The sequence below is a fragment of the Hyaena hyaena genome, unplaced genomic scaffold (genome assembly GCF_003009895.1).
Source record: "Hyaena hyaena isolate Hyena2069 unplaced genomic scaffold, ASM300989v1 scaffold_80, whole genome shotgun sequence".
Classification (NCBI taxonomy): Eukaryota; Metazoa; Chordata; class Mammalia; order Carnivora; family Hyaenidae; genus Hyaena; species Hyaena hyaena.
Window position 1 is genome coordinate 2,234,208 of NW_024080712.1, and position 22,394 is coordinate 2,256,601.

The following is a 22,394-nucleotide window of genomic DNA, read 5'->3' on the forward strand; positions in this document are numbered from 1 at the left end:
AAGGACCTCTCTTCCTACAAATCAGACATACCGGACAGGTCGTTGCTTGCAGCCACTCACTCGTCCTGTAGTGTTGATCAATCACAAAACATTTTCCTTCCGTTTTCCTGCCTTCAGCCCCCAAGCTTCCCAGTACAGTTGTTCAGTCGGCTACTTTGAATGGAGCAGAGTTGAAATGCGAGTTGAAACCTACTTGCCATCCTGGAGAACAATAATCTAAATGCTACCCTGGAGTAGGTAAGACCATTCAGGACCTGTGTACTTTACTTAGTTGGACAGGAAAGTTTGGACGTGGTTTGATGCACTGTGCTTTGTGCTTATGGCAATGATTTACAACATCACTTACATTCCCCTTAGCTCAACACACCGTCTTTCTGACAAAGCAGGATTTCTCTTGGTACTAAAAATTGAGACAGCTTTACTTCCCCAATCAATCAGCTTTTGTGCTATGAACACTGGAAAACCTTAAAATTATCATTATCTCTTTTGATGGGCATTCAGAGGCTTACAGTCAAATCTCTGGCCTGCAAGAACATTTCCCTCTGTGCTCACCAAGGGTAGTTCATGATCTAACGGCTTGTCTACTTGTCTATCTAATCGTTGGCTACATTACTCTCTTTCTTTTAAGCGCTCCTTTCCTTGATTCCTTCAACTATTTCATTGATCCAGTATTGTCTATATTTTCTTAAGTTGCCTCAAATCATTCGGGGAAGAAGTAAGTTATTGCTAACTACGTAAAAAGTAACTCAGTAACTCAGTCTGTATTTGTTCACATTTCCTGTTATTTTTTAAGGCCAGATTGAATGACATTTGAAACATTTTATGTAAATAAAGCAGAGTTCTCAAGGTCAGAGTTAGCTGAATAAAAGTGCTCTGTTGAGAATTGTTCCTTTCTCTGTGTACCTTCTAGCTCAACACTGTGAGCGTTTCCACCATCTTCAAGGCAGAAATGGAATGGAGGAGGATAGGAAGGAAAAATAACTAATATGTTACCTTAAAATCGTTATTGCTGGCATATGAAGAGTTACATGTAGCAAATCTTGCTACTGTGGAGGGAAAAACATAGCTCTCTACATGAGTTAAAGGGATATACATTCAATGAAGATTTATTGAGAATGTATTATATAAGGGGCCATAGTAAGTACTATTAAAGTGGCTTCCTATGTTTTCTGCCCCAACTATACCTACTAACCAGATCAAAAAGGCCTGTGGTTATTGTCAGATGACAAAAATAATACAATTTAGTGACAAATTTGATGTCCTTTATTCAAAGGAAAATAATGCATGCATTGGGGAATACAATGCCTCACAAGCGGGGCAGCCCTGTTCCTGATGGATGTGGCAAGACTGAGTTTCATAGAGCATTAGAAGGGGCAGCCCAGAAACAGAGCACGATTGGCTAGGAAGCCAAGGACTTCCTTACAAGGCTAGGAGGTCCTGTTTTCTAGGGTAAGGTGGGCCAGCCAAAGCAGGGCTGGAGGACTGTGCCTGGTATGCGTTAGGTTTCCCTGACAGGTGTTTCTCCTAAGTGCAGGCTGACTTAGGTTTAGATTTGTGGTGTGGGAGGGGCCACTGGAGCAGCCTCCAGTTGGTGGGTCCCCATATACAAATTAACTTTATCATTACCAAGTCCCTGTTTCCGCCTGTCAACCGCCTTAACACACCTTTCTTAACCAATCATTTCTTGTTCTTCAAAACCGAAGTAGGGACAACTTCAGGCTGTTAAGATCCTTGAGGCTCATTTGTCACTGGACTATAGTACTTAGTAATAAGTAGAGTTTGAATGAATGAGTGAGGCTGAATGGCTAATGAAGAGAGTCCTGGCCCCAGGAGCGCTCACTCTGAGATTTTTGGATGGGAAAGAAAGCTGATTATATATAACCTCATCATTGTTTTCCATCTGGACTCAGCGTGGTAAATGGAGGCAGCAAGGCTAGCGGAGTAATCTCAGAGTACAGGGCTACAGCCAGAGTTTCATTCTAAGCAGGGGTGATGTCAGGTCTGGCCTTAGACAGCCAGAGCCCACTAGATACCTAGGAAAGGTTCTTGGGAGGAGACATCAGGAAATATAGGATTGCTGATTACTCTAAAGCATCTGTCTAGCATTTATTTAAGGTCAGCTGAGGAGCTGGGAGGAACAAGGTTTTCCAGGTCACGTTCTAGGGCGTGAAACTTGGCTAGAAAGAACCCAGGTTTAATGGACATAAAAACTGGCTAGACGGCACATGGTTCTGTGACCCATCTACCAGTTGTGTTTACCCACTAAATAACTACATTAGTTATCATCAAGACGTGGTGTTTGGAGCCCAGGAGGAATCTGAGGAAAGTTAACATTTTATTTCTTTTCTTTTTTAAATGTATTTAAAGGTGTATTTATTTATTTTGAGAGAGAGAGAACGCGTGCAAGTGCATGTGCACACACAAGCAGGGGAGGGGCAGAGAGACAGGGAGAGAGAGAGTATCTCAATCAGGCTCCTCACTGTCAGAGCAGGACCTGACTCAGGGCTTGAACTGTGAGATCATGACCTGAGCTGAAATCAAGAGTCAGATGCTTAACCGACTGAGCCCCCAGGCGCCCCAGGGAAGTCATATTTTAGACAAGAACCAGGTATGTATAGCCTCCTTTCATTATACACATGCCACTGGAGCCAAGCTCTGGAGCCTGAGTAGGATTCTCAAAACCTGAGCGACCCCCAAAGGCACTCCCTGAGGCGTCAGGGACCAGGACTTGCCAGCGGGGAAACAAAAAGGTTGTGGCAGGCACAATAGGGTGGGGTTGAGACAGAGCACACCTAGCTTTCCTGGTACTGGATGGGCGAGGCCATGGCGGGTCACAAGGATGTGGCATGGGCAGAGAGCAAAGAGACAGCCCAATTGGGAAGGGCATGGCTGAATAAGAGAGGCATGACCACGCGGTGTGAATGGGGTATAGCCGTGCTGGGAGGGGAGTGCACACTGGCTAGCACACAGGCCAGCCAGAGGAGTGGCCTCGGAGGGAGAGGAGTGTTGGATGCAGAAGGGAATATAGTTAAGACTGAGCTCATTTGCCGTAGCCCAGCCCGTGGTGGCATGGTGCAGGTGGACCACAAGGGCATGGCCTTTGGTGACGATGTCCAGCCGGTTGGAAGGGGGCTTATTTATGACAGAGAATAGGGAGCAAGATCCTACAGATAGGGGTGTGCTCGCAGCTGAACTTGGAGAACTTAGCCTAGCCAAAAGAAGTGTATTGGGAGGTAGGAAGTGGCTAGGAGTGAATGAAATGACCTGCCGGTGGGTAGCATTAGGGGTGTGACCTGAATAGGAAGTACATGGCCAGGTGGAGCCCAGTGGCATGGCTTTGAAATGATGGGCATGAATGTAAAGAATTACAGAAAGGTGCTGGGCCAACAGCCAGAGACCAGAGAGATGTGAAGGGGGCATGGTGAAGGGTGGCCCAGATTGACCACAAGAATGTAGCCATAATGGGAGAGCTATTGCTCATGCAGAAAGTCAGGAGAAGTGCAAGAGACCATCTATCTATACATCTCACAATACCTTGTCTTTCCCACAATTCCTTGTCTCTCCCCAATGTCTCTACATCTCCCAGAATTCCTTATTCTCACTCACAGTTCTCCACTGTAACCCACAATCTTCTCCCTTACAGTGCCTCCTTCTCTCTCATGCTGATTCTTTCTCCCTCTTAATTCTTTTCTCCCACATTTCCGTTTATACACATAATTCCATGTCTCTCCTACAATTCTTTTTTTTAACCATCTTTTCTTGAGGTATAACTGACATATAACATATTAGTTTCAGGTGTATAGCATAATGATTTAATATTTGTAGATATGGCAAAATGATCATCAGAATAAGTAGTTAACATTTGTCCCCATACATAGTTATAAGTGTTTTTCCTTAGGATAAGGATTTTTGAGATCTACTCTCATAGCAACTTCCATATATGCAATACAGTATTATTAACTGTAGTCACCATGCTGTTCATTACATCCCCATGACTTATTTGTTTTCTAATTCGAATCCTTTACCCTTTGACCACATTCCCTCCCTTCAAACAACAATCTGTTTTCTGTATCTATGAGCTTATTTGTCTTTTTTTTAAGATTCCACATTTAAGTGGGGTCGTACAGTATTTATCTTTCTCCATATATGACTTAGCATAATGCCGTCAAGGTCCATAAGTGCAAATGGAAGAATTTCATTTTTTATGGCCGAGTAGTATTCCATTGTGTGTTTGTATGTATGTATTCCACAATTTCTTTATCCATTTATCCCATCAGTAGACACATGGGTTGCTTCCATACCTTGGCTATTGTAAATAATGCTACAATGAACATAGAGGTGCATTTATCTTTTAAAAAGGTAGTATTTTTATTTTCTTTGGATAAACACCCAGAAGTGGAATTGCTGGATTGTATGGTAGTTCTATTTCTAATTTTTTAAGGAATTCTATATTGTTTTCCATAGTGGTTACACCAACTTACATTCCTACCAAGAGTGCATGAGGGTTCCCTTTTCTCTATATCCTAGCCAGTACTTGTTATTTCATGCCTTTTTGATAATAGCCATTCTGACAGGCATGAGGTGATAACTCATTGTGGCTTTCATTTACATTTTCCTGATGATTAGTTATGTTGAGCATCTTTTCATGTACCCGTTGACCACTTGTATGTCTTCTTTGGGGAAAATATCTATTCAGATCCTCTGCCCATTTTTAAATCAGATTGTTGTTGTTGTTGTTTGCTATTTAGTTGTATGAGTTCTTCATCTATTTTGGAAATTAACTGCTTAACAGATATATGATTTGCAAATATTTTCTCCCATTCAGTTGGTTGCCTTTTCGTTTTGTAGATGATTTCCTTTGCTCTGCAGAAGCTTTTTAGTTTAATATGGTTCCACTTGTTTATTTTTTGCTTTCGTTGCCTTTGCTTTTGGAGTCAGATCAAAGAAGTCATTGCCAAGACCAGTGTCAAGGAGCTTACCACCTGTGTTTTCTTCTAGAACTTCTATGGTTTCAGGTCTTACATTCAAGTCTTTAAGCCATTTTGAATGTTTGGGTATGGTGTAAAGAGTAGTCCTGTTTCATTCTTTTGCATGTAACCATCCAGTTTTTCCATCACCATTTATTGAAGAGACTGTCCTTTCCCCATTGAATATTCTTGACTCCTTTGTCATCAATTAATTGCCCATGTATGTGTATGTTTATTTCTGGGCTCTCTATTTTGTTCCCTTGATCTGTGTGTCTGTTTTTAATGCCAATACCACACTGTTTTAATTCTTATAGCTTTGTAATATAGTTTGAAATCAGCAAGTGTGATGCCTTCAGCTTTGTTTTTCATTCTCAAGGTTGCATTGGCTATTTGGGTTTATTTTTGTGATTTCATACAAATTTTAGGATTATTCCATTTCTGTAAAAACTGCTATTGGAATTTTCATAGGAATGGCATTAAATCTGTAGATTGCTATGGGCAGTATGGACATTGGTTCATGAACTTGGAATATCTTTCTATGTATTTGTGTCTTCATCAGTTGCTGTCATCAATGTCTTATAGTTTTCCGTGTATAAATGTTTCACTTCTTGGGTTAAATTTATTCCTAGGTACTTTATTCTTTTTGATACAATTGTAAATTGGATTATTTTTCATTTCTCTTTCTGATAGTTCATTATTAGTGTATAAAAATGCAACAGATTTTTGTATACTGATTTTGTATCCTGCAACTTTACTGAATTCCTTGATTAGTTCTAACAGTTTCTTAGTGGAGTCTTTATGGCTTTCTATATATAATATCATGGTCATCTGCAGACAGGGATAATTCTACTTCTTCCTTTCCAATGTGGATACCTTTTATTTCTTTTTCTTGTTTAATGTTCTGGCTCGGACCTCCAATGTTATGTTGAATAAAAGTGGTGGTAGTGGGCCTCCCTGTCTTGTTCCTGACCTTAAAGGAGAAGCTTTCAGCTTTTCACCATTAAGTATGAAGTTATTTGTGGGCTTGTCAAATATGGTTTATATTATGTTGAGATATGTTCCTTCTCTACACACTTTGTTGAGAGGTTTTATCATAAATGGATGCTGAATTTTGTCAAATGCTTTTTCTGCCTCAGTTGAGATGCTCATGTAGTTTTTATTCTTCATTTTGTTAATGTGGTATATCACATTGGTGATTTGTGGATGTTGAATCATTTTTACATCCCTGGAATAGATCCTACTTGATCGTAGCGTATAAATTTTAAGTGTATTGTTGAACTTGATTTGCTAAATTTTGTTGAGAATTTTTGCATCTATGTTCATCAGGAATATTGGCCTGTAATTTTCTTTTCTTGTGGTGTCCTTGTTCGGTTTATCAGGGTAATGCTGGCTTTGTAAAATGAGTTTAGAAGTGTTTCCTCCTCTTTGGTGTTTTAGAAGAGCTTAAGAGGGACAGATACTAATTCTTTTTTGATTATTTGGTAGAATTCATCAGTGAAGCCATCTGGTTTTGGACTTTGTCTTTTAGGTGGTTTTGTTTACTGATTTAATCTCCTTACTAGTCAGTAGTCCATCTATTCAGATTTTCTATTTAGTCATCATTCTTGGTATATTGGATGTTTCTGGGAATTCATCCATTTATTCTAAGTTGTCCAATTTGTTGGCATGTACTTGTTCATAGTAGTTTCTTATGATCCTATGTATTTCTGTTGTATCAGTTGTAATCGCCTCTCTCATTTCTGATTTTATTTACTTGAGCCCTCTCTCTTCTTGGTGACTCTACCTCAGTTGTCAATTTGTTTATCATTTCAATGAACTGGCTCTTAGTTTTATTGATCTTTCCTATTGCCTTGTTAGTGTCTACTTCATTTATTTATGCTCTGATCTTTGTATTCCTTCCTTCTAGTAAATTTGGGCTTCATTTCTTCTTCTTCTTCTTCTTCTTCTTCTTCTTTTTCTTTTTCTTCTTCTTCTTCTTCTTCTTCGTCGTCGTCTTCTTTTTCTTCTTCTTCTTCCTCTCCTTCTTCTTCTAGTTATTTGACATATAAAGTTGGGTTGTTTATTGGGTTGTTTTACTTATCTTATTTCCTGACTCAGGCATTTATCTCTATGAGCTTCCCTCTTAGAACTGCTTTTGCTGCATCCCATAAATTTTGGTGTGTTATATTTCTATTCTCACTTGTCTCAAAGTATTTTTTATTTCTTTTTAAATTTCTTCATTGACCCATTCATTGGGTGTTCTCTCCTGCAATTTTTAGCAGTGGGCAGGTAAGAGGCATAGCAAAATGGCACAGGGGTGTGGTCATGGACAACAAATGCATATGGCCCCAGCAAGAAAGGCATTGTGGTGCAGGAAATAGTGTGACCTCAGAGGGAGGGATATGACTTAGACAGGGAAGGGCCACAAGATGAAAGGATGGGCCCTGCAGTAAAGGTGGAGAGAAGAACAAGGAATGAATTCTCTTTCCTCCACAGCCATAGTGGGAAAGGCAGGTTGGCAGCTGGGTGGGGAGGCATGGTGGTCATGAAGTTGACAAAGCATAAGAGGCAGGGCAAGCACAAAGGGTGAATTCTCAGTATTTCCCACAGTACCTTGTTTTTCCCACAATTCCTTTTCTTTCCCAGAATTCCTTGCCTTTTACATATTTCTGTTTCCACCAACAATTATCTGTTTTATGTATTTTCTGTTTTAATTGTATGTTTCTCAGGGTTGTTGGTGATGCCTTGGTAGTGGGCATTCTATTCAGATGTGCAGGAGGCATGGCTCTGGCAGTAGCTGTGTGGTCACCACATTGATCACATTGCTTGTGGCAATAAGAAGAAAAAGGACATGGCCACAGGCCGTGGTGGCCAAGGTGGAACACAAGAGTTGACCAGGAAAAGGCAGAGTGTGGCAAGGAGAAGGGATGGGTAGTGGCTCAGATAAGAAAAGTTCAGTCAGCCAGAGTACAGGGGCATGACTCGAGAGGGATGGGAATGGCCATGAAGGAGCATAGGAGCAGCTAAGGGAATATTCCGAGGACTAAGACTGAGCTCCAGTGCCAAGGCCAAGGTGAAGGGGCCAATTTTCAGTCTCTTCTATAATACTTTGTGTATTAGTCAGGGTTCTGCAGAGAAATGGAATATATATATATATATAGAAAGAGATTGATTTTAAGGAATTGGCTCAAATGATTATGGAGTGGCCAAGTCCAAAATGTGCAGGGTAGGCTTGCAGGCTGGGCCTCAGGTACAGTTAAGTTGAGTCCAAACAGTTGGCTGGCAGAACTCTTCCAGAGGAGGTCAGTCTTTGTTCTGTTAAGGCTTTCAGTTGATTGGATGGGGCTCACCTACATTATGGAAAATAATCTGCTTTACTCAAAGTCCACCCATTCAAATGTTAATCTCATCCAAGAGAAACGGAAAAAAACCCTTCCTAGAACCATCCAGAATAGTGTTGACAGAATATCTAAACATTACCGCCCGACCAAGTTGACACGTAAAATTAACCATCACACCTTGTCTCACCCAATTTTTTCCTCCCCTGCAATTCTGTTATTGCCCCACATCTTTCATTCTCCCCAGAGTTTCTTGTCCCAGAAGGAAAAATATCTCACTGCTTCTGTCATCTAGAAAGCCTTCCTACGGGGGCGCCTGGGTGGCTTAGTCGGTTAAGCATCCGACTTTCGCTTAGGTCATGATCTCGTGGTTCGTGGGTTCGAGCCCCGCGTCGGGCTCTGTGCTGACTGCCAGCTCAGAGCCTGGAGCCTGTTTCAGTCTGTGACTCCCTCTCTCTCTGACCCTCCCCTGCTCACGCTCTCTCTCTCTCTCTCCTAGAAATAAATAAAAACATTAAAAGAAATTTAAAAAAAAAGCCTTCCTACAAAAAAAAAAAGTCATCCTAACTAAATACTATGTTTAATGACCTATCAGATTTACATTCCGGTTCAAGCTTCTTATCTCAGCTTGGACCAGTAACTAGCCATTTCTGAACTAGTGCCATTTTGCATTTATAGCCTATTCTCTGGTATAGAAATCAGCAGTTACTGAAGTATTCAATAAGCAGGAACTGAAGAGATGAAGGAGTCAATGAGTCTTGAACACGACTTACTAATATTTATAGAGCACCTGCCGGTGTGCCAGGTACTGTGTTAAGTGCAGGGAATACAAAGTTGAACAAACTAGTCTAAGTCCCTGCTCTTATGAAATTTACATTCTAGTAACCAACCAACCATCCAAAATGCAAATGAGTAAATAAATAATTTCAAGTTGTGAGACACAGCATGAGGAAAATGAAACACATAATGTGATAGAGATAGAGAAGTAGGGCTGCTACTCAAAGTGTCTTTTGTGGAACATCAAGTTTGCATCTCCCAAGACCTTGCTTGAAATGCAGGATCTCGGGTCACACTTCAAAATCACTGAGTCAGAGTATGCATTGTAACGTGATCTCTCGGTGATCCCTATGCCTATGGATACAGCTTCAGATATGGTTGTCAGGAAAGACAGCTCTAAAGAGACAACATTTGGGGCACCTGGGTGGCTGAGTCTGTTAAGCAGCAACTCTTGATTGTGACTCAGGGCATGATCTTGCATTTCATGAGTTCGGGCCCTGAGTCGGGCTGTGTGCTCATAGTGTGGAGCCTGCTCGGGATGCTCTCTCTTCTCTCTCTCTCTCTCTCCCTCTCCCTCGCTCTCCCTTTCTGCTCCTCTCCCACTCTCCCTCTCTCAAAATAAATAGATAGGGAAACAAAGAAAGAAAGAAAGAAAGAAAGAAAGAAAGAAAGAAAGAAAGAAAGAAAGAAACAACATTTAAACCGAGAACTAAATAATGAGAAAAACTCAGTCATGTATATCTAGGCAAAGAGTCGTCAAAACAATAGGAACAGCAAAGGAAATGTTCTGAGATAGGAATGAACAGGGGAAGACCAGTGTGGGTGGCACAGAGGGAGAGAGGGAAATTGAACTCCACTGTTGGATATTTAGAAAAAGCCCTATAGACTTGTTGAGATGAGCACTGGGTGTTGTATGTAACCCAATTTGACAATAAATTATATTCATGGAAAAAAAAAAAAACCTCTATAACGGTACACAGGTGGCTCAGTCAGTTACTTGTCCAGCTCTTGGTTTTGGCTCAGGTCATAATCTTAAGGTTCATGAGTTTGAGCCTGGCATTGGGCTCTGTGCTGACAGCATGGGGATTCTCTCTCACCTCTTCTTTCAGCCTCTCTGTCTCTCTCTCTCAAAATACATAAAACTTTTTTTAAAAGCCCTATAATGAGAATTGTTGATTTGGAGTGACTACAGAAAAACTCTGCATGCAAAAACCTCTATTTCTACAAATCAGAGCTACCAAATAGGTTTTTTGTATGTAGCCATTCACCCATCCTGGACCCGTGACAGACATTGTTAATCAATCACAGAACATTTTTCTTCTGGCCTAGACAAAGTCACAAAACTCAGCATAGTTATTCACGTAGCCACTAAAAACAGCTCAAAGTTGACAGATGAGTTGAAACCTACTTGCCAACCTAGGAAAGATTATGAAAATGTTACCCTGGAGGGCCTGTGTACTTGAATTAACAGAAAATTTTGATGGTTCATAGAACTGATCTAATACACTGTGCTTTGTGATTGTGCCAATACTGTACATTGAGGGAACCTGTGTTTAACTCTCACAACTCTAATTTCCCACTTAGCTTACTGGATCATCTCTATAAGGAAACGGGATTTTTCTCAGGACTAAAATGCAAGAAAGAAAGACTGTGTTTCTAAAATTTTTAAAAACATTTTTATTTATTTTTGGGAGACAGAGACAGAGTGCGAGCGGGGGAGGGGCAGAGAAAGAGGGAGACACAGAATCCGAAGCAGGCTCTAGGCTCTGAGTGGTCAGCGCAGAGCCGGACGCAGGGCTCGAATCCATGAACCATGAGATCCTGACCTGAGCTGAAGTCGGACGCTTGACCGACTGAGCCACCCAGGTGCTCTAAGAAAAACTGTTTCTAAAAAAAAAAAAAAAAAAAACAACCAGCCAACAAACAAAAAGAACCCACCAAAATGTTGATTTTTATCTTAAGATCACTGCAAAACCTTAAAATGATTGCTATTTCCTCTTTTATATTGCTGTTCAAAAGCTTAGGGGCAAATCTTTATCCCAAGTTAAACAACTGTTCTGGATCTGGCGGCCTGCATACTTAAATGCTGATCTTATCATTGGCTGCTTTATTTTCCTTACATTAAGTTCCCCTTTCCCTGGCTCCTTCAGCTATTTGTTTTATCCAGTAATGTCAATATTTTAGTAAGTTGCCTCAAATCATCTGTGGAAGAAGGTAAGGTAGAGCTCATAAAAATCAACTCAGGAATTTATACAGGCTGTATTTGAACCAAATTCTGTGAGTTCATTTTTCAGGCAAAAATGACTGACAGTTGAAACATTGTATAAATGAGGCAGGGTTCTCAGGGTCGGGGTGAGCTTGATACAACTGTTCTATTGAAGCTTGTTCTTTTCTCTGTGTTCCTCTTAGCGCAACATTTCGAATATTCCCACTGTCTTCAAGCCAGAAATGGGATGGAGGGTGGGAAGAAAAGAAAAAGTAACTAAATACGCTATCACGAAATGTTATTGTTGGCATATGAAGAAATAAATGTAGCAAACCTTACTGCTAGGAAAGGACAAATGTCATCTTTCTACACGTGTGAAAAGAGTAAATTTTCAATGCAGATTTATTGAGAATTTATGGTGTAAAGAAGTGTACTGGGTCCTATAAAAGTGGCTTCCTGTGTTTGCTCCCTAAAAACATTCCTACTAATCAAATCCAGAAGATCTATACTTACCAAATCCTTTTCTACCTATCGGCCCCTTGCCACATCCGTTTCTCATCATTTCTTGCTACATTGAAACCCAAGTTGAGAGACTTCAGACTGTAAGCTCCTTGAAGCTCATCTCCTTTGCTAGGGGATCATGTACTCAAAAAACAGGATTTGAATGAATGGATCAGAGATTTCCGCGCAGGGGTCGAAAAGCTGGTTATGACCTTCACATTTCTCTTGTGGACCCAGAGTTGCAAGTGGAGAGAGTAAGGCTAGCGGAGTGGTTTCAGAGCGCACACAGGGCCGCAACCAGAGTTTCAGTCTCTGTGGTCGTGTCTCCACAGGCCGTAGCCGGCGGAAGCTCACTGGGTGCCTGGGCAAGGCCGTCTGCAGGAGGCATCAGAAAATACGGGAGTTCTCATCTGTCTAGCAGTTAAGGTTGGCTGAGGGACTAGAAAAAAACATTGGTCCATAGTTTTGGTTTAGAGGATGTGAAAACTGGCTGAAAGGAGCCGTTTCAAATTCGAATTCAGATGTGAAGACTGGCCCCCAGAAGCTCAGGTAAAATGGACACGAAAATAGCGGGAAGGGACACGGTTGCGTGACTCGTCCAAGATTTGCGTTTCCCCCCTGAGCCACGTGCTCTCAGTACATTCAGTCTTCATGTCTGGAAATGGGAGAAACCCGAGAAAGTCATTCTCTCTAGACGAGGCTCTTAGCCTGCAGTCACCCGACAAAATGTCGCCGGCGCTCAGTTCCCAGACGCGGGAGTGTCTCTCTAGAGACAAGGGGAGGCCGCCCACGCGACCTCGAATTCCTGCGACCAAGTCTCGCCTGGAAGGAGGGAGCGCTAGGGGCTGGGCTCCGCAGGACCCGCGGGGCCCGAGCCGAGCGCAGGGCCTAACCCCGGTGGAGGGCCGGGCCCAGGCGGAACGCAGGGCGGTGGCACGGGTGAGGGAGCGTGACGGTGACGCGAGAGGAGCGGCCAGGCCGCGGACCACCGAGGGCGTGGCGGGGGCGTGGCCAGGCAGCACGTAAGGACGTGGGGGCGTGGCCATGCACTGCGGGGAGAGGCCTGGAAGAGAGGGGCGTGGCCTGGGCTGTGGGGCGTGAAGATGGGGCGTGGCTATGAGGCCCACCCTCCTGCTCCCGCACTAGCTGCAAGTCCCGGGGGCTAGAGCTAGCCGCCGAGGTTCGCGTCTGGAGACACGCTAAGGTAAGGGCCGGTGGCCGGCTGGAGTGGGGGCTACAGCGGGAACACGCCGACTCAGGGAGGCCTCCTCACACACCCCCGCCCCACCACGCCGGGTCTCAGACTCGGGACAGCTGTTGGTCCTGCGAGAATTGCCGGGGTCCCCGCGGGGCGTCGCTCTTTCACCCCCGCAGCCCTCTTCTACTGTGGGAGTCACCAACCAGATGACTGCACCTCCTTAGGGTCATTGAACTTGTCGGGAAACAGCTGTCTGAGGGAATTTGGCCGGGAGGCGTGAGGGCAGTTCGCTAGGAGAGAGTGCTGCCAGGTGTGGTTGGATGTGAATTAACTCAAGTCGAACCTGCTGTGAGATCGCTGTAGACAGGGGTAAGGGCTACAAAATCTCAGGTTGCAGTTCCTGAGGTAAACGCAGGCGGGGCAAACTGGGACTAACTTGGGTCTGGATTGTATTCCCCCTTCCGCCACCCCCGACTATAGCAAGGTCTGTGGACAGAGTCACAGCCACCCCTAAGGCAGGAGCTCAGCATCACAGCAGTGTCACGTGGACAAAACGGAGCCTTCTCCATTACGCAGTTACTTCTGGCATTTTTGTTTTGTGCCCCGCCCCAGAACTGAAGGAAGACAGCCCAAGTACAAACATTTTTGATTGTTATGAGGCTTTGTGGCATTCACTGTTAAATGCTACAACCTTAAGGCTGGTGGCAACTCTTTAATATTGATGTAAGCGCCCTCCTGTCCCCTGTGTTTTCCCTGGGAAAGTTTGAGAAATACAAGTTAATGTGTCCACCTGAATTTGGTTCGAACTTGTTCTCTCCCAGCATCTGAACACTATAGACTACGTTGCTTTCTGCTTCTCTTTCTTAGTCTTTTATAGATAATCTGGCCACCGCCTCTCTGCTGTTAAAAACCTTGCTGGAATAAGGAAAGGAGTAGCCAGATTTTCTGGTGAGGGATGCTGCTGCAGACCCTACCCCTGATCTGTCCCCGAACATCCCTCCAAATGGTCACCGTTCACGAGTATGTTGGAAATGGAAAACCTTTCAGCTACGTAGGGCCTTTCTCAGATAATTTTTATGTCAGAACCATGACAGAAATTCACCAAAAGGCCAAGATCAGCAAGGGCATCGTTCTCGGTGCCTGTATACACCTGCCCTGTTCTCCCTGGAGGCAAGTGAGAGGTTGCGACCCCTCACAGTCGGGACTCGATAAAGTCTAAAGTCGCAATTCACTCATGAGTGGTGAGTGAATGAGTGAACTTGAAGATGTTGGAAATCTGACGGGAGGAAGAAAATTAATTTCATCTCATTAGCAGCGGAGGGGCAACTTGGTCACAGCACACAAAACAGTTACTAGAAATGTATTTTGAAACCTTTGGCCACCCCAGATTGGGATCACGATCTTGGGGAAGAAGTGGGTGAGAGGAAGAAACTCTGCTTTCTCTGTTAAGACATGACAGCTTAACCTTTCATTTACATTTTAGGGCGTATTGCAAAAGACTGGCTTCCTTTGGAATTTGAGAGGTGAGAAAACAGAGGGTCAGTCTGATGAGAACCAAGGGATTTTTTTCAATGTAATTATAACCTTTAGTCAGTACTTTTTTCCTTCTGTTTTGCATACATATAAATGGCTTAATCATGCAGAGTTCAAACTACAGCTGACCCTTGAACAGCACAGGGATTAGGGGCACCAACCCCCTGCACAGTCGAAAATCCATCTCTAACTTTTGACTCCCCCAAAACATAACTGCTAATAGCCTAGTGTTGATCAAAAATCTTACCAATAACATAGCAATTAACACATTTTGTGTATTATATGTATTATGTACTGTGTTACAATAAAGGAAGCTGGAGGGCCTGGGTGGCTCAGTCGGTTGAGCCTCCGATTCTTGGTTTTGGCTCAGGTCATGATCTCCCGGTTCGTGAGTTTAAGCCCTATGTCAGGCTCTGTGCTGCCAGCCGGGAGCCTACTTGGGATCTTCTCTCTCCCTCTCTCTTTGCTCCTCCCCTGCTCACTCTCTGTCTCAAATAAATAAACTTTAAAGTAAGCTAGAGAAAAGAGTGTTCGTAAGGGAATCATAGGGAAGGGAAAATACATTTACAGTACTGTACTGTATCGAAAAGAAACCCACGTATAAATTGAGCTGTGTTGTTCAAGGGTCAACTCTCTCTGTCATGTAATAAATACATAATTTATGAATGATTCTTTAAAGGCTTTTAGAATCTTTTTCTTCACACATTTCTAAGTCTGCAAAACAACAGAGAAAGGACAATGTTAGTAAAAGCCAAGGGCATACATAAATAATTAGTGATACCAAAGGCGTATAGTGCAAACACTTAACACTCCTGCAGCCCATCCAGGCTACAGTCCCATCTTTAAGGACAAACTTCAGTAAGGACAGATTTTCTGTGAAATCTGGTAATGCATACTAGTAGTTCATTGTTATATATAATGTTTGATAAATGTTGTTTATGGTTTTTACAAGTTAAGGTTTTATGAGATCAGTGGGTAAATTTCAATTACCATCTGTCAATTGTAATTTTAATATAACAGAGAGGATTGACTTTAGGCTTTGGCGTATATAATCTCACATACTGCTACAGGGATTGTAGCCCAGCATTAGCTAACTTGAGTTTCTGTTTATTTGGATTTTTCTGGAATCCTCACCCCTGACCTTCCATGCCCTGTACCTTCCTTGATCATCTTTGACTGTTCCTTCTGTCTCCTGGCTTCCTCACTTCACTTTGTCAGTCTCCCCTTATACACCTGTTACTCCTCGGGGGGAGGGGAGGGGATTTTTCTTCTCCCTCTGACCTCTCCTGAGCACCAGAGCTGCACTGCCAGCTCTTTCCTAGACTTCCCCCCGCCACTGTCCCCTTGGACCTCAACTCCATACGATTCGCAGGAAGGGTGTCCTCTTTACTTTCCCACCTGCTCCTCGAGCTGGCTTATTTCTCTCTTCGGGGACTCATCCTCTGCCTGCTGTCATCCTGCCATAAAATCATGGGACCTTCTTCAACTTCCTCCCTTTTCTCTCCCAGGTGAGTGCCAGATCCCAAGTTTTTTACCCAAATGGCAGTCTGTTGAATACAGAGTACCTTGGTCCATTGCTACTGTCACTCTCCGGTTCAGGGCTTCATATTCTGTCACTTGGATTCCTGGAATTTCATTTCAAACTCAAGTGCCCAAATCTGAGCTGCTCTTGTCCCACCCAAAACCTGTTCTGCACACTGTGGTCCTCGTCTCAGTTCTTGGCAACTCTGTCCTTCCAGTTGATTAGGCCAGGGATCTTCTAGTCATCCTTGACTCCTTTCTTTCACATCTTAATGGGCTGTCTCTCCAAGATACAGCCAACACCCACTGCTTCTCACCACCTCCACTATGACATCCTTTGTTCCAGCCCCTGGATTATTCTGAGTGATCTCCTTCTTTCCTGCGTCCCATCTCAGCAGATTTCCAGTAGGGCACCCTGAATGATCTAGTAAAGATATAAATCAGGTTGTGTCCTTTCTCTGCTCCTAAAACTCCATTGTGTCCGCCATTTCGCTTAGAGCAGGCTTTGCACTCAGGGGTGATTCCCCTTCTCCAAGATACATCGGCAGTGTCTGGAGACATTTTTGGTCGTCACAGTTGGAGGGAGGGTGTCATCGGCATCTAATAGGTAGAGGCCAGGGATGCTGCTAAACACCATGCAGTGTATAGAACAGCCCCAAAACAGAGGTATCTGGCCAAATGTCAACAATGCCAAGGTTGAGAAATGCTAAATTAGAGAAAGAGCAGTTACAGTGGCTTAGAAATCTACTAGATCTGGCATTCATGGTCTCTCCACCTTACCTCCTACTACCGTCCTGCTAGTACTCTGCTCCTGCCATGCTGGGCTCCTTACTACCCCTTGTATGTGCCAGACATGCTCTGCCTCAAGATCTTTGCGTAGGCAATTCCATCTTCCTGGAATACTCTTCCTCCCAATACCCCCCAGAAAAAATTTCTTCATTTCCTTCAATATTTTGTTCAAACTTCACCTTCTCAGTAAGGTCTCCTTTAAGCAATTTATTTTAAATTCAACACTCCTTTCCCAGTGGCCCTCCAGAATCACCTCATCCCGCTCTACTTTTCACTGAATATATTTTAATTTAATTGTCCGTGCAACTGACTTATGTATGACATTGCTGTTATTATCTGTCTCCCTGGCTAGAATGTAATTCCCCCCAGGGCAGGGACTCTGTTTTATTTCCTCGGTGATCCTAGAACAGTGTCTGGCATTTGGTAGATGTTCGATTGCTGTCCTGATGAATGAAACGATAAAAGAGCGATGGATTGGATGAAGGATGGTTGAAGGAATCTCCTGTCACTGACCTTCCCGCATCCATTCTGCCCACTCCCCTCCATCCTGCGCTGTGCACATGCAATCATCAGAAACCATCCTGTATATATAGAATAATAATGCCTGAGGGTCTTCCAGTCTCCTGGAAATTCATGTTCTTCTAGTTAATCTCAAATCCCACCCAGGCCCACCTTCCACTGCATCCCCTGGGTATCTGCTTGGCCAACACCTTAACAACTATTCATAACAGGCTTGGGATAGTGGGGAATTCAGATACACTTGGCTTTGTAACAAAACAGGATTTTTTTTTAATCTAAAAACACAAAGAATCTTCAAAGATTATGTTCACTGCAGTGAAGTCAGCAGCAATCTTAGAAGACAGATAGAGGTTCCGATTTCCAGATCCCTACATACAGCCCACAACTGGGTGGGCTTTGTGAAGGAGGATGAGGGTGTCCCCCTTACCCCTGGAGAGCCAGTCCAGAAATGGGCAGGAGATACTTCCTCCGGGCCAGGTGTCATCAGCCACCAGCCTCAGCGTTGTGCACAGACGGCATGACTGCAGAGAGCGGGACAGTCGCCCAAGGAACGAGCACAGCCCTGGCCATGCCACAGTACTTTCTTGACAGCTGTCTGTGGTGCTAGACCAAGGATCATTCACCCAGACTTCTCCGGGCACCATGCTAACACCCTTTAGATCCCCACGCAGCCTCTGATGCAGGGCCACGTGGGTGCCCACTTGGCAGTGAGGCATGCCCTTGGCTGTGTCTTATCTCAGCTTTCCCTTTGAAGGACAAACCAGCGTGTCCCTTCTTTTGAGTATATGTTGTACTTATCGTTGTGTTCCTGGGAGTTATTAAGTCTCCTTTTCCATCTAGATTGTAAGCAAGAAAGGAGTCCTTTGCTACATGTTTGCCAACCTCTTTCTGACACTGAAATTGATTATTGAATAAGCCCAAGGTTCTGCCCATTTCAACCCCAGCTGTCCTCTCCAGCCTTGACTCCTAAACACTCCTGCCTCCCTAGATGTTCTCATCATCCCTGGCATTGCCCCTGTCTATCTCTCTACCTTTGCGTCTCCTGTTCAAATTGTCTCTCTCCTGTGACACATGGCTCAGATGTTGCCCCCTCCTAAAATTTAGAGCCTCTGCCCTCTGTACTCTCATTGAATTAAGTCAGACTTGTCATCACATCTAGCTTTGATTAGGAAGTATTGTTTAACTATACTAAGTGAAATAAGACAGACACAGAGGGAAAATATTGTATGAGTCCACTTACATGAATTATCTAGAAGAGGCAAATACTTAGAGACAGAAAGTAGAACAGGGGTTGCTGGGTGCTGGGGGTGGGGAGGAATGGGGAGTTATTGTTTAACAGGGATAGAGTTGACGTCGGGAATGATGAAAGTTTGGGGTATAGGTAATGGTGATGGTTATACACCACTGTGAATGTGATATTTCATGCCACTGAATTGTCCACTTAAAAAAAGGTTAAAATGATAAATATTATGTACATTTTCCCATAATATAAAAAGGTAACTAAAAAAAGCCAGAAAAGTTACATTTTTTTTTATAGATTGTAAGCTTGAGGGAATGGGGAGAAAACATGACTTTTTCATATTCACCCAGCCCAGTGCTTTGCATGAGTTAATCACTCGTTGCTTCAAGTCAGGGATGGAAATCAATCGAAAGAAGCACAGAATTCAGGCAAGATTTCCCTATACCTTTTAGCAATTTCTAAAATGTATCTTATTGTTGGGGCGCCTGGGTGGCTCAGTTGGGTAAGCGTCCAACTTCGGCTTAGGTCATGATCTCACGGTTCATGAGTTCAAGCCCACATTGGACTCTGTGCTGACAGCTGAGAGACTGGAGCCTGCTTCAGATTCTGTGTCTCCCTGTCTCTCTGCCCCTCCCTGGCTTGTTCATTCTCTCTCTCAAAAATAAACATTAGAAGAAAGAAAAAAATGTCATTATCAAATTGATTTTATCAGAAAGAACCCTGTGTAGTTGGAATTGTTTAATGGTATTGTCTTAAAAAGAAAACAAAAAACATGAAATTAAAAATTGTCCCAAACTGCTTTCTGTGTTCTTAGGGTTTTCATTTATAGCATGAGTAGCACTTTAGCAAACCCAGTTTGAATAATAAGAACTTTAATTTATACAACACTTACCAGCTTTTTTGAGAGCTTTTTCAGCCCTTAGACTATTTGAAGTCTCAGAAAGAGTCAACGTCTTATATAGCATTACTGAACAAATGTTTCTCCTCCTCTGGTTCTGGATTCTTTCTTGCATAAGATCAAAGGTATACATTAAGCCTTACTCTTACATATTTCAGTTCATATAATCCTTGTACTCTGCTGATCTGCAATGATAAATTATACAGTTTCATGCTGCACATAGTCTTACAAGTTAGAAAGAGCATAAAGGTCTTGACGTGAGCTCTAATCCAAGATTAGGGTGGAGATATCAAGAGAGAGGTGAAATGTTTACATGAAGGGATAGGCAGGTCCTGAGAAAATATCAGGTTACTGGGCTGTTTTGCTGTTTTTAATTTTGGAAAACTTGGTTGTTTTCATATTCTCCCCATAAACGACACCAGAGGCTATTTCGTACAGATGATTTTTCTGGAAAAGAAACAATAAGTTTGGAGATATTTTCCTATGGAAAACAATCATGGTTAAGTCTCTAAGATGTCCACCATTTGCTTCAAAGTAATACAGAGAGGGGAAGTAGGAGGGAGGGTAGAAATAAAACATGCTTGGCCACCAACAGATGATTGTTGAAATAAAGTATTGGGTATAGAGGTGGTTTTATTATAGTATTTCCACTGTTTGTACAAATTTGAAGTTTGCCAAAAGAAAAAATTAAGGACAAAAAAGGAATAGATTCTGAAAGGAGGTAGCCAGTGGTCTATTATTTCATACACCTGCTCAGTTAATTCAGTTAATGAAGGGATTTGAAAATGAGGTACTTTTATTTGGCTCAAGGCACTATCAAGATAATATCTTGGGGGACGGCGTGTGGCTCTGTCAGTTGAGCATCCGACTCCTAATTTCGGCCATGGGATCAAGCTCAGCATAGAGCCCTGCATGGGATTCTTTCTCTGTCTCTCTCTGCCCCTCCCTAGCTCATGTGCATGTGCACAAATGCTCTCTCTCTCTCAAAATAAATAAACATTAAAAGAAACAAGATGATATCTTGAAAGTTTATTACCAATCTATATTTGAAATCTGCATAGGTTAAGGAAGGTACATATTGACATACCGCCCCAGAATGTGTGTGTGTGCGAGCGCGTGTGCGCACACACACACACAACACATAAAACTAAACAAGAGTGATTTAATGTTGGTTTGAGAATTTCTGATACTGTCGGCAGTGCACACGTACTTTCGGTGTCACTGGCCTAGAGACTCCCCGTAAGGAGTTAGTCCTGCCAAGCGAGGAGCCTCCATGGGATTCAGAACGGTCTCCAAGTCCCCTTTAATGCGGCGACCACGCATCTTTGCTTCCTGTGTTCGGTGTGTTCGTTGGCAAAATGAGGTGTACACAGGGTGCATGGCACCGGGCTGCAAGGCTGGCTTCTTGGCACAGTTCCCTTCACAGTGCTTGTCCAGACGCGTGGCTTGTTGATGGCCCTAAAGGGTTCTTCCTGGAGCCTTCATGTGTTCCTTTCAGGTGGTAACAGGGAGTAACTCTCCTTCCTGCTTCCAGGGGACACATTTCATGCGTGATTTTTTTTCTCTCTCCTTTCCCTCAGATGTAGACTTCTCTCCTCTTGCTAAGATCTAGCAACGTTAAGGACAGGAGCACAAAGGAGAAGAGCTAGTTCATAGCCGATTGAAAGCGTGAAGTACACGAAGACAGGAGAGGGTGAAATGAGAACATTTGCCTCATTGCTCAGCATTGCTAGGGATCATAATTTCTCTTTTTATGCCTTTGGCCTCCTCTCCTGCCCCCCGGCCCCATTGCCAGACAGTTGAGAGGCCGCTAAAAGGCTGAAGGCAGAACCTGAGCAGTCCCGGTTTCCCTTCCAGTATGATGTGCATTTCAGGAGGCTCCGAGCAGGAGAAAAGAACTGCACGCCGGGAAGGTAGAGTTCGTGCATTGTCAGGCTTTGCACCCCGGCACCCAGCATGGTGGCTGGAACACAGGAAATGACGATGGATGTTGACCTGATGGAAGAACTCCCATCCCTGTGAGACCAGCTTCGGTTCATACTTAGGTAATTTCCTCCTTCAGATCGGGCAGAACTTCGGGGGCCTTCAGGTCCTACGGGTAGGGCTATGGGGCCTTTCCCTTAAATGACAGCCATTTGAAAGTGTTTCAGGAGTGTAAATGCCCCCACAAACGGGTGATGGTGGCATCTAGGAAAAGGAAAACCCTTCGTACTGTCTGAGAACATGCTGGCAATCACTTCACAGCTTGCGGCTTCTGAAGTTAAGATCCACACCTTTTCCGTCGCCAAGGAAGTGCGGCCAGGTCACTGCGTGGCCATCAGGTGCCAGACAAGAAGAGATGCGGCTGTGAGAGAGACAGACACGGTCCCTACCGCCACGGGGCTCCGTTGCCAGGAAGATGGCGTCCTAAAGTACATTCCTGATCGGGTATCCGACTGCAGGAAGCACCGTGAGGGAGGCCCCGTGGTGAGGGCCCGGGCAGGGGAGGCTCCTAGGAAGTGATGCTGGGGTGGAACACCTGGAGACAGAGGGGAATGAACCAGGCGGGGATGGAGGGAGCGTGCTCCAGGGAAGGAGGAGCATCTGCACCGGCCCTGAGGCCAGAGGGAGCCCAGAGGGAGCGTGGGGAGCGGGAAGAGCCGGCATCCGGGTGGCTGGTGCCCAGGCAGGAGCAGGCACTGGACATGGGGCGGCGGGGGCACAGCGCCACGCAGCCAAGCGTCACTCATGGTTGCTCAGATGGCGTCTCCAATAACTGCCAGAATGCATCTCGAGTAATCACTGCAAACACTCTGAAATCTATGCTGGAGTGAGTATGTAACCAAGAAAAAAAAAAAAAGGTTCGTTTCTGACCTTGTTTGCCTACTTGGTATAGGGTTAGGAGTTTTCAAGAAAAATGGGTGAGGCGTTATGGGGCTGGGGGAGGCA

The 22,394-nt window shown here is 43.9% G+C and overlaps 1 protein-coding gene across 7 annotated transcripts in view; it reads left to right on the forward strand.

The window, feature by feature from the left end:
• LOC120232893 (carbonic anhydrase 5B, mitochondrial) overlaps positions 1 to 22,394 on the forward strand; it is a 103,490-nt gene that overhangs the window by 38,467 nt on the left and 42,629 nt on the right. The window contains exons 1-2 of one of the 7 annotated variants that reach the window (XM_039233873.1): positions 21,424 to 21,511; positions 21,617 to 21,932. The exons of 2 other annotated variants lie outside the window; for them this stretch is intronic. The gene's annotated coding sequence lies outside the window, so the exon portion shown is untranslated. Of the gene's footprint in view, positions 1 to 12,905; positions 12,973 to 21,423; positions 21,512 to 21,616; positions 21,933 to 22,394 lie in introns of those variants that run through there. 4 more of the 7 variants (XM_039233872.1, XM_039233874.1, XM_039233875.1 and 1 more) reach the window with 4 other exon arrangements.